The sequence below is a fragment of the Triticum aestivum genome, chromosome 1D, assembly GCF_018294505.1.
Source record: "Triticum aestivum cultivar Chinese Spring chromosome 1D, IWGSC CS RefSeq v2.1, whole genome shotgun sequence".
In the NCBI taxonomy this organism is placed as follows: domain Eukaryota; kingdom Viridiplantae; phylum Streptophyta; class Magnoliopsida; order Poales; family Poaceae; genus Triticum; species Triticum aestivum.
The window spans coordinates 238,146,708-238,155,274 of record NC_057796.1 but is presented as its reverse complement, the minus strand read 5'-3'; the positions used below and the strand labels follow the sequence as shown (position 1 = coordinate 238,155,274).

The window sequence follows — 8,567 nt, the reverse complement described above, 5'->3', positions numbered from 1 at the left end:
CAACTATCAGCAGATTTGCAGATGGAGATCATGTGTCTGCAAACATAGTATCCACAAAGGTTGGCCCCTGCTTCTTGCTGAGGACACTGAAATTTTTTGTACAGAATTAGTCATGTATTTGTCTTATTAGGAACAACCTAACCCGTGTTAGATGTATTATTTTTTCCTTGGACCAAATAGAAAGAGGTTTATTTAGAAGCTTGAACATTTGACTAGCGTAAGACAAGGTATTTGCAGACTGTTGGATAAATTTTCCGAAAATAACGGATTTCGGTGTGTTACGGGAGAAACGATCTCGTGCTGCAGTGGTAGTTCCCTCTTGAACAGGTTCCCTGGTTTAGTTTTCCACAATGTGAGCACACTGCAAATGATGATGAATTTTGGCAACATCAATTATTGAACCAGATATGAATGCAAATTAATTTCAGCATCATAGAATTCAATACCTATCCATGAATTGCTGAAGATGCGTCAGATCCTGAGCGTTTGCTGACTCTATGAGAGAATCGATGTAGTAAACTGTGTTCTTATTTGGAACAATGAATACCAATATCCAGTGATTGCTACATATTAAGAAAGCCATGAACTTACGAATTATGTCGAAATCTGAAAGACAATCAGTGTATGCGTGGTTATCTACTTGACTTACCATTCATGATATGGCCAGAGAAATGATTCTGCATGGGATGTGTTTTCGAAGAGACGGGCGACCGCGTTAACGGCCCAGTCCCGTAGGTCCTTACCATGTATTGTTGTGCCATTTGCTAATTCAGGATCTATGAAATACACACTCTCCCTTTTTCTTCTATGCGCGTTCAATCCCCTGAGAGGAATAAAATGCAGTTAGTTGTTTATCATTTATAGCCTTGTATGGAGAAGTTGATCAGAGTTTGTTAAGTACTTACAAAATCAGGCATCTAACAAGAGTGGCATCGAGCACGTTGAAGTTGAAGAAGAGATGTAAGTCCTCGAAACTCACATCGATGGAACCAGCATCGTGTCAGAAATGATCTCTGTTGTAGTGGACTAGCAAACCATGATGACCTGCTGACATTAGATCCATGCAATATTCATGTAACTCGCGGCAACTGGAGCTGCACTCATCAAAGTATTCGCCAACAAGAAATGGCTGGCCATGGACGTAATAGCGTGCTTGAAGTACGTCTGCTTTACTTTTAGCAAGCAACAAACATACTTCTTCATCATCCATGGCATCAGAAATAATATTACTCCCCGATTTGAACAAGCTGCTGTTAATTTGGTTCTGGGCGATGAGTGCTTTAAGTAAGAGGTAATCGTTCTCTTTCCTCTTCACTTTCCCACCACGCTTCCTCAGGGGTGTAGCCTTTTTGGCCACTTCCTTCTTGGTACTTGAAGCATTTCTGGCAGAACGTCTGGTTGCCTGCAAGGTAGTCTGCCGAGCAGACGGTGAAGCTTGGACGGACTGCTTAGAAGACAGTTTATCTATGCCGGACCGCTGAGCTGGCGGTGCTGCTGTGACGAACTGCTCGGCTGTAGGAGCAGAGGCATCGAACTGCTGACCATGCGTTGAAGCTATGTCGGGTTTCTGCGCAGGTGGTGCCAACTTGTCAGTGTGCTGAGGAGGCCGTGCTAACGCGTTGGTTTGCTGAGCAGGAAGTGCTGACGGATTGGTATGCTGATCACGCGCCTGCGGACCGACGGACTGATGAGCAGTCGGTTCTGGACCTACAGACTACTTAGCAGGCGGTTCCGAAGCATCAGACTGCTTAGCAGTCTATTCCACCAGGTTGGTCTGCTGAGCATGTGCTACAGCTGGGTCTCCCCCGCTGCTTCAGCGGCCGGCATCTGAACCGGTGGTGCGTCATCAGCAGTTGTAGGCCTTGCCACTGGCTACTTTGGGGTGGAGGATGACATGCTTGTACGCCACAAAGTCGGGCCGGCTGATCACAGGTTGATGCATCAGCCCGCGAGAGCTATTGTGGCAAGAAGAGCGTCACCGCCTTGGCGGGGCTTCAGGAATCTCATCGATGAACTCTATTTCCTTTCGTGGGCACTAGATGTGATGTAACAGTGTTTCTCCCAAGGTCCTTTGCTCATCGAAGTCTCCTAGGACATTCTTCAGGGCAAATTCATTGAATTCAGGCTTTACTTCAATCACGTAGCACTTCACACAGCCCGGCTTCAATGGCACATTGTCCAAGAAGAGGCCATCTTCCAAGAAGGGTCGGCAAACCCAGGCTGTTACACATTTTAATGTACCTTCATAATGTGTAAGCACACCCTTTAGTCTACCTTTCATTCCAGATAGATCAGATATAGCATCATCACGAGCAGCTGCAGTCTCAGTGTCGCTGGGGTCAGCTAATGTACAACTACTCTTGTGCAGTGTTGTTGCGCAATAAGCAGCATCCTCCATGCCCGCCTCCCCTCCCATCTACTGGCTATCTATCAGTGTTAGAGTCTTCTGCATCATCATTGACTCCTCAACATCCTTTCAAACAGTCGGATAAATCTCCTTCTTCAACCTTTCATACAATGCATTCTACTTCATTTCACTCCTCGCTTTTTTCATGATGAGCCTCTCTTCTTTGCTGAGTGTGAAAGCCCTCTTGTGCGGGACATTAACACCTATTACCCTTGCACGACCAGGGGGCTCTTTTGTTCTAGAGCAATGGACAGAATGTCACATGGCCCTGAGTTCCTGTAGAATCTTCCAGGGATCTTGGAAGCCTCTAACATCACTTCATACAGTTTGGCGTCACGTGCATTTTCAAAGTAATAAGTTCCATCATCACGCCTCTTTGCACGTGCCCGCAAGTAGTCTCTGGCGTGTTTGCCCCTGATTTCACTAAAGGCCAGATTCCCACCTGCCGCTACTGCTTCTTTGTCCTCCTGTTCCCATATCAGTTTCATGCGTAGTATCCTGCCACACCCATACGGTGGGGGTGTATGTTCTTCTTCTGAAGTTCCGATTGCTTGAAACTCTTCTCAGCAAACTCTTTAGTTGCGCTGACCCTTTTGAATTCTGCCCAGTCTGCCTTTGTAATTTGGGGGTATGCGGGGATTGGGTCCTTGCCTTCACTCAAGTACTTCTTGTACAACACGTGCTTCCAGTGTCTCCAAGCATCCCTAGCCTTCTTCAGTGCAGCGTATTCCACCTGCATTCTCCACTGCTCTGGAATGTTGAAGTGATCCATGATCTCCCGGACTATCCTTCCCCGTGTTTCTGTGTCAGCCTTCTGAAACCCCGGCAGATTAATGTTGAGCCTTGCCCTGCCAACAAATCCACACACACTCCTGACCTCATGCGTGCTTTATCTGGTTTAGTTGGAGCCCAGGACTTTAAATCAATCTCGGTTACTTCATATACACCTTTAGGCCGGTGTGTGGGCTTCCTTGGAGCGTTCCTCCGTGTCCTGGCCAGAAGGGTAATTGCTGCAGCTCTATCCCGTTCAAGACTACTTGATCCCTCACAATCTGCTGAAGACCTAGGGTTGTCCGAATCAGATGAAGATACATGGCAGGAATGAGTGATGTCGCTGCTACTCGGCATCTACAGAGAACACATGCGAAACTCAGGAAAGGAGGACAAGCATAAAACTAACAACTTGGTATCAAGCTTTCTAAACATGCCATGCAATAATTTAGAAAATGTACGGCTAATTTGTTAAGTTTGTGTGACTCGGGCGCCCGCGATCTGTAAATAGGCAGTAACTTATTGGAACAAATACAACTTATATGTAGTAAGGAAGGTAGATAATGAACATATATACGCTCTCCGTTATTTTATAGCCAATTTGGGAACATATGGAACGAAATTGGGAGAGGGATCGCGAGGAAATATGCCTCACCACGATGGAGAGCAGTAACTAACATGCTTCTTACTGCAAACCCGACCGGACCACATGAGAGGCGAGGGTTACTGCATCGATATGCTTGAGGGTGGCTGGCGAGCAAAAGAAGACGGCGAGGCGCGGGCCACCGCGTGTTGGGAATGTTGGGGAACACAGTAATTTCAAAAAAAATCCTACGATCACGCAAGATCTATTTAGGTGATGCATAGCAACGAGAGGGGAGAGTGTTGTCCATGTACCCTTGTAGACCGAAAGTGGAAGCGTTATGACAACGCGGTTGATGTAGTCGTACGTCTTCACGATCCGATCGATCCTAGCACCGAAGGTACGACACCACGTGATCTGCACATGTTCAGCTCGGTGACGTCCCACGAACTCTAGATCCAGCTGAGGTCGAGGGAGAGTTTCTGAGCACGACGGCGTGATGACGATGATGATGAAGTTACCGTCGCAGGGCTTCGCCTAAGCACTACAACGATATGATCGAGGTGGAAATTTATGGAGGGGGGCACCGCACACGGCTAAACAATCAACTTGTGTGTCTATGGGGTGCCCCCTCCCCCGTATATAAAGGAATGGAGGAGGGGAGGGCCGTCCCTCTCATGGCGCGCCCAAGGGGGGGAGTCCTACTCCCAGTAGGAGTAGGTTTCCCCCCTTCCCTAGTTGGAGTAGGAGAAGAAGGAAGAGGGAAAGGGAGAGAAGGAAAGGGGGGCCGGCCCCCTCCCAATTCGGATTGGACTTGGGGGGGGGGGGGCACCTTAGCCGCATCCTCCTTCTTCCACCACGGCCCATTAAGGCCCATTAACTCCCCGAGGGGTTCCGGTAACCCCCCGGTACTCCGATACATGCCCAAACTTATCCGAAACCATTCCGGTGCCCAAACATAGCCTTCCAATATATCATCTTTATGTCTCGACCATTTCGAGACTCCTCGTCATGTCCGTGATCACATCCCACTACTAGGAAAATGCTTATACATAGAAGTTTACTAGTAGAGTTTGTTTGGGCCCCACGCTACTGGTAATTACCAGTAGCGCGTGGTACAAAGCGCGCTACTGGTATGGCTTATTAGTAGCGTTGGTTTCTTTTGGGCACGCTATTAGTAAATATCTCTCGTGGACAGGACGTAGTAGTAGCACATGTTGTAAAACCTGCGTTATTACTAAATGAAAAGCTATAACGCAGGTGAGACACCCCACGCTACTACTACCCCGATCCACTCGCACCACCGAACTCTCTCGTGAATTCCTAAAAAAAAACTCTCGCGACCTCACCCCCACCCCTCTGTCGACCTCCTCTCCCCCATGATCTTCTCCCCGCCGCCACCACCCACGCCCGCCAGTTCCGGTGAGCTCCGGCAGCGCGCAACACACCCATCTCTTTTCCCGACTCGCCTCTGTCGCTCTACCATCTCCGCCCGATGGATTTAACGCTCGCAGCCTCCGGCATTCACGCGCGACCGACCGGCTCCGGCGGCTAACCCTAGAAGAGGCAGCGCCTATGGGGTGGCGGGGGTTGACCGGAAGGGCACGGGGACGCTGCCGCCCAAGGCCATTCCTTTTCCTCCGGGCTCCGCGGGCAGCAGCAGCAGCCCCTCCCTCGACTGCGCCGACATTGAGAGCCGGGGCCTTCGGAGCTGGGGAGCTCCACGGTGGGCGGCGGGGAGGCGCGGGTGATGTGGGACGGCTCCGTGGTGGCGGAGACGAGGGAGGCGCCCAACGTGGTGGCGCATCCGTTCGACCCCAAGCTGGTGTCCAGCCGGCCGCCGGCAAGCAAGTGATGGCCTCTGCGACGTGTTGCTGTTGTTTCTTGGAGTTCTTGGAGTCTCTGGAGTGCGTTCTTGAGCTTTTTGGCCTTTTGGGAACTGCTGGACAATACAACGCCACGGTCACAACAGAACGAGCTGCACGAAAATTCACCACAGTGAGGCATAGACCGAAACCTAGCTTGCTTCGCGGATTCGCGGCGGCAGGGACGGCGACCGGCGTCGGGCCGTGGGCGCGTGTCGACCGGTGCTGCTGCTGCGCCGCTGGCGGGTGGCCGGTCGGGCGGTCGGCGGTCATCCTCACATCCTGTTGGAGGCTTGGAGCTCTCGCCTTTGACTCGAGGTCTGAGCCTCTCGGCCTCTCGCCTCTTTATGTTGATAACCGGAGTAGTCCTAGTGTAAATTGAGCTAGCTCTAGTGTTAATGCGTATGCATATTACTGGTTGCTCTTGTTGCGCTGTCAGGTGAAAGCAGTTCTCCTGTAATCCCGAGTTTCAGTCATATGGTTCTGAACTTCTGATATTAGCATATATGCTTTCTTCTGAACTGGGTGGATGTTGGTTGGCATATAGTATGAGTAGTTCTTATCTTCCTTTTTAAATTCCTTTGAAGTGGTGCTCTGTACTGACCAATGATGATACTAGTTATTTGCTACTGCTCCTAATGCTCTAGTAGAAGAGGCTGCTGAAGGGCACACTCAAGAACAGGGGACTGCTCCAGAACAAGAAGCATGTGCAAGTCTGGTGTAGACAAACAAGGTAATTACCATGTATGTTTTCGACATTTTCATAGTTGTTACAATATGTGAATTTGCAATGTTTGCATTACACTTAAATTGTGAGCTTTGCGCAGAATTTTTTTTAGTGGCACCCCCCGTAGTGTAATCCTAGATCCGCCACTGTACAGAGTGATTTGACATGCCGCCTGAAAGTACTAGTTGTGAATATTGGATATCTGTAGCATTACATTTTGAACCTAATTTTGGTCTGCTAACTCTAGCTTGCTTTTCCATGTTAATCAGAATGTGGTGAATGTTTGTAATAAAAAACATGTCACTCCTTGAGTGACAGCTTTTATGGGGTGTAGAAAAGAATGACTAAAGAAAATGCACTTTGTAGATGTTCTATATGTCGTGGAACTTTGACCCTACCATTTTTTTGACATGGTATCTTGGAGTGTCTATTTTGTACATATAATATATTGTACGATTCTACAGCTGTTATTAGTAATTCTGTTATAGAGTATCTTGGTGTATTCGAGGGTGATTTTTGAAATCCTATTGATAATATTTTTCAAGGAACTCGAGGCAAATGTCCCGGTTTCGAAGAAGCAGAAAATGAAGAAGTAAGTTGTCTAACCATTTGATCTGTCTTGGTTTGCTTGACTCTAATTGTGTAGCTTTTGCATCCATTCATTTGGATCCAATGTTGCCTCGTGTAAAGAATAAACCATGTATCTTGCTTCAGCTTTTATTTTTGAACTAGGACAAAATATTCTAAGAGAACTTCCACATTCACTCATGGAAATGTATGATAATAAAGTATGCTGTATCATTGGTTTCAGACATCTGGACGAGAAGAAAAAGAAGTGCAAGGCTGGTAAGGTCGAGACCCATCTTGAATTCCCTGGACGTGAAAAGGTTAAATTTGGTGAAGTTGTCGAAGCTCCACCAAAGTTATCATTCCCAAAGGTGCCTTCTCTACTCAAAACCTTTTATGTTATTAGATTTGGTCGGATTCATATGAAGGGTTGACTGAACTTTTGAAGGACGCCCCATATACTTCAGTGCTTGTATGTTTGTCTTAGATTCTTATGGTCTGATCTCTACCAATATGAATTTGTCTGTTGGCATTTGTTGTTACCAAATGGATCACTTTTCAGCCATTTAGAAATGAGAAGTTGACTTCTTGTAAATGTGAATTTGGTGTACAGGATTTGACAACAAAAAATAATGTTATATGATGAATGAATGATATTTTTAACAACCAAGGTGATGTTTGACATTGAGCTTTCTTATTCTTGCAGCACACTGTTAATAGTACTATTTCGTTGAATTGATGCAATTTGCGTACTAACAAGTTTTCACTTTCCCGGCATGGGCGCAGAGGTGATCGATGCTGACAAGCGCGGCCCGGTGGCGCTGTGCTCTTCAACCACTCAGAGTCGGACTTCGACGTGAAGCCCAGTGGCCACGTCGCACAGATGATCGTCCAGGTGATTTCGACGCCGGAGGTCGCCGACGTGGAGGACCTCGACGCCACCGTCCGTGAGAGGGAGGATTCGTGTCCACCGGCATCTGAACTCCTAGCCTTGTAGATACATCTAGAGAGGTGGTCTGTTTAGGTTGGTGGTAGACCACTAGGGAAGGTACCCACCTTACGATGATGGTTGTGTGTGTCTGATGTTAAATGGAATCTTGAGATGGTTCTATGAGTTGGTTTGGTTTGCACTGGCCGTACTACCATTCATGAGTACTACATCTAATTTTTATTTTTTTAATTCCTAAATTGTTAGTAGTAGCGTGGGTCAAAAGTGAGGGCTACTAGTAGTTAGGTTAGTAGTAGCGTGGGTTTTAGGTTAGTAGTAGCGCGGGTGCATACGCGCTACTACTAACTTTTTAGCTGTAGCGTGGGGTAAAAAACGCGCTATTGCTAAAAATTAGATGTAGCGCCGTAGTAGTAGCGCGGGAACCCATGCTACTGGTATGCAAAAAACCCACGCTACTGGTAGTGTTTTTCCTAGTAGTGTCTGGGACTCCGAACTACCTTCGGTACATCAAAACACATAAACTCATAATATCGATCGTCATCGAACGTTAAGCGTGCGGATCTACGGGTTTGAGAACTATGTAGACATAACCGAGACTCATCTCCGGTCAACAACCAATAGCGGAATCAGGATGCTCATATTGGTTCCTACATATTCTACGAAGATCTTTATCGGTCAAACCGCATAACAATATATGT

The 8,567-nt window shown here is 47.4% G+C and overlaps 1 long non-coding RNA gene across 1 annotated transcript; it reads left to right on the top strand.

The window, feature by feature from the left end:
* Nucleotides 1-5,058: 5,058 nt before the first annotated feature.
* On the top strand, nt 5,059-8,100 carry LOC123181199 (uncharacterized). The gene is made up of 4 exons (XR_006491549.1): nt 5,059-6,359; nt 6,899-6,945; nt 7,165-7,291; nt 7,707-8,100. It is a non-coding gene; the product is annotated as an uncharacterized lncRNA (long non-coding RNA).
* Nucleotides 8,101-8,567: the final 467 nt, after the last annotated feature.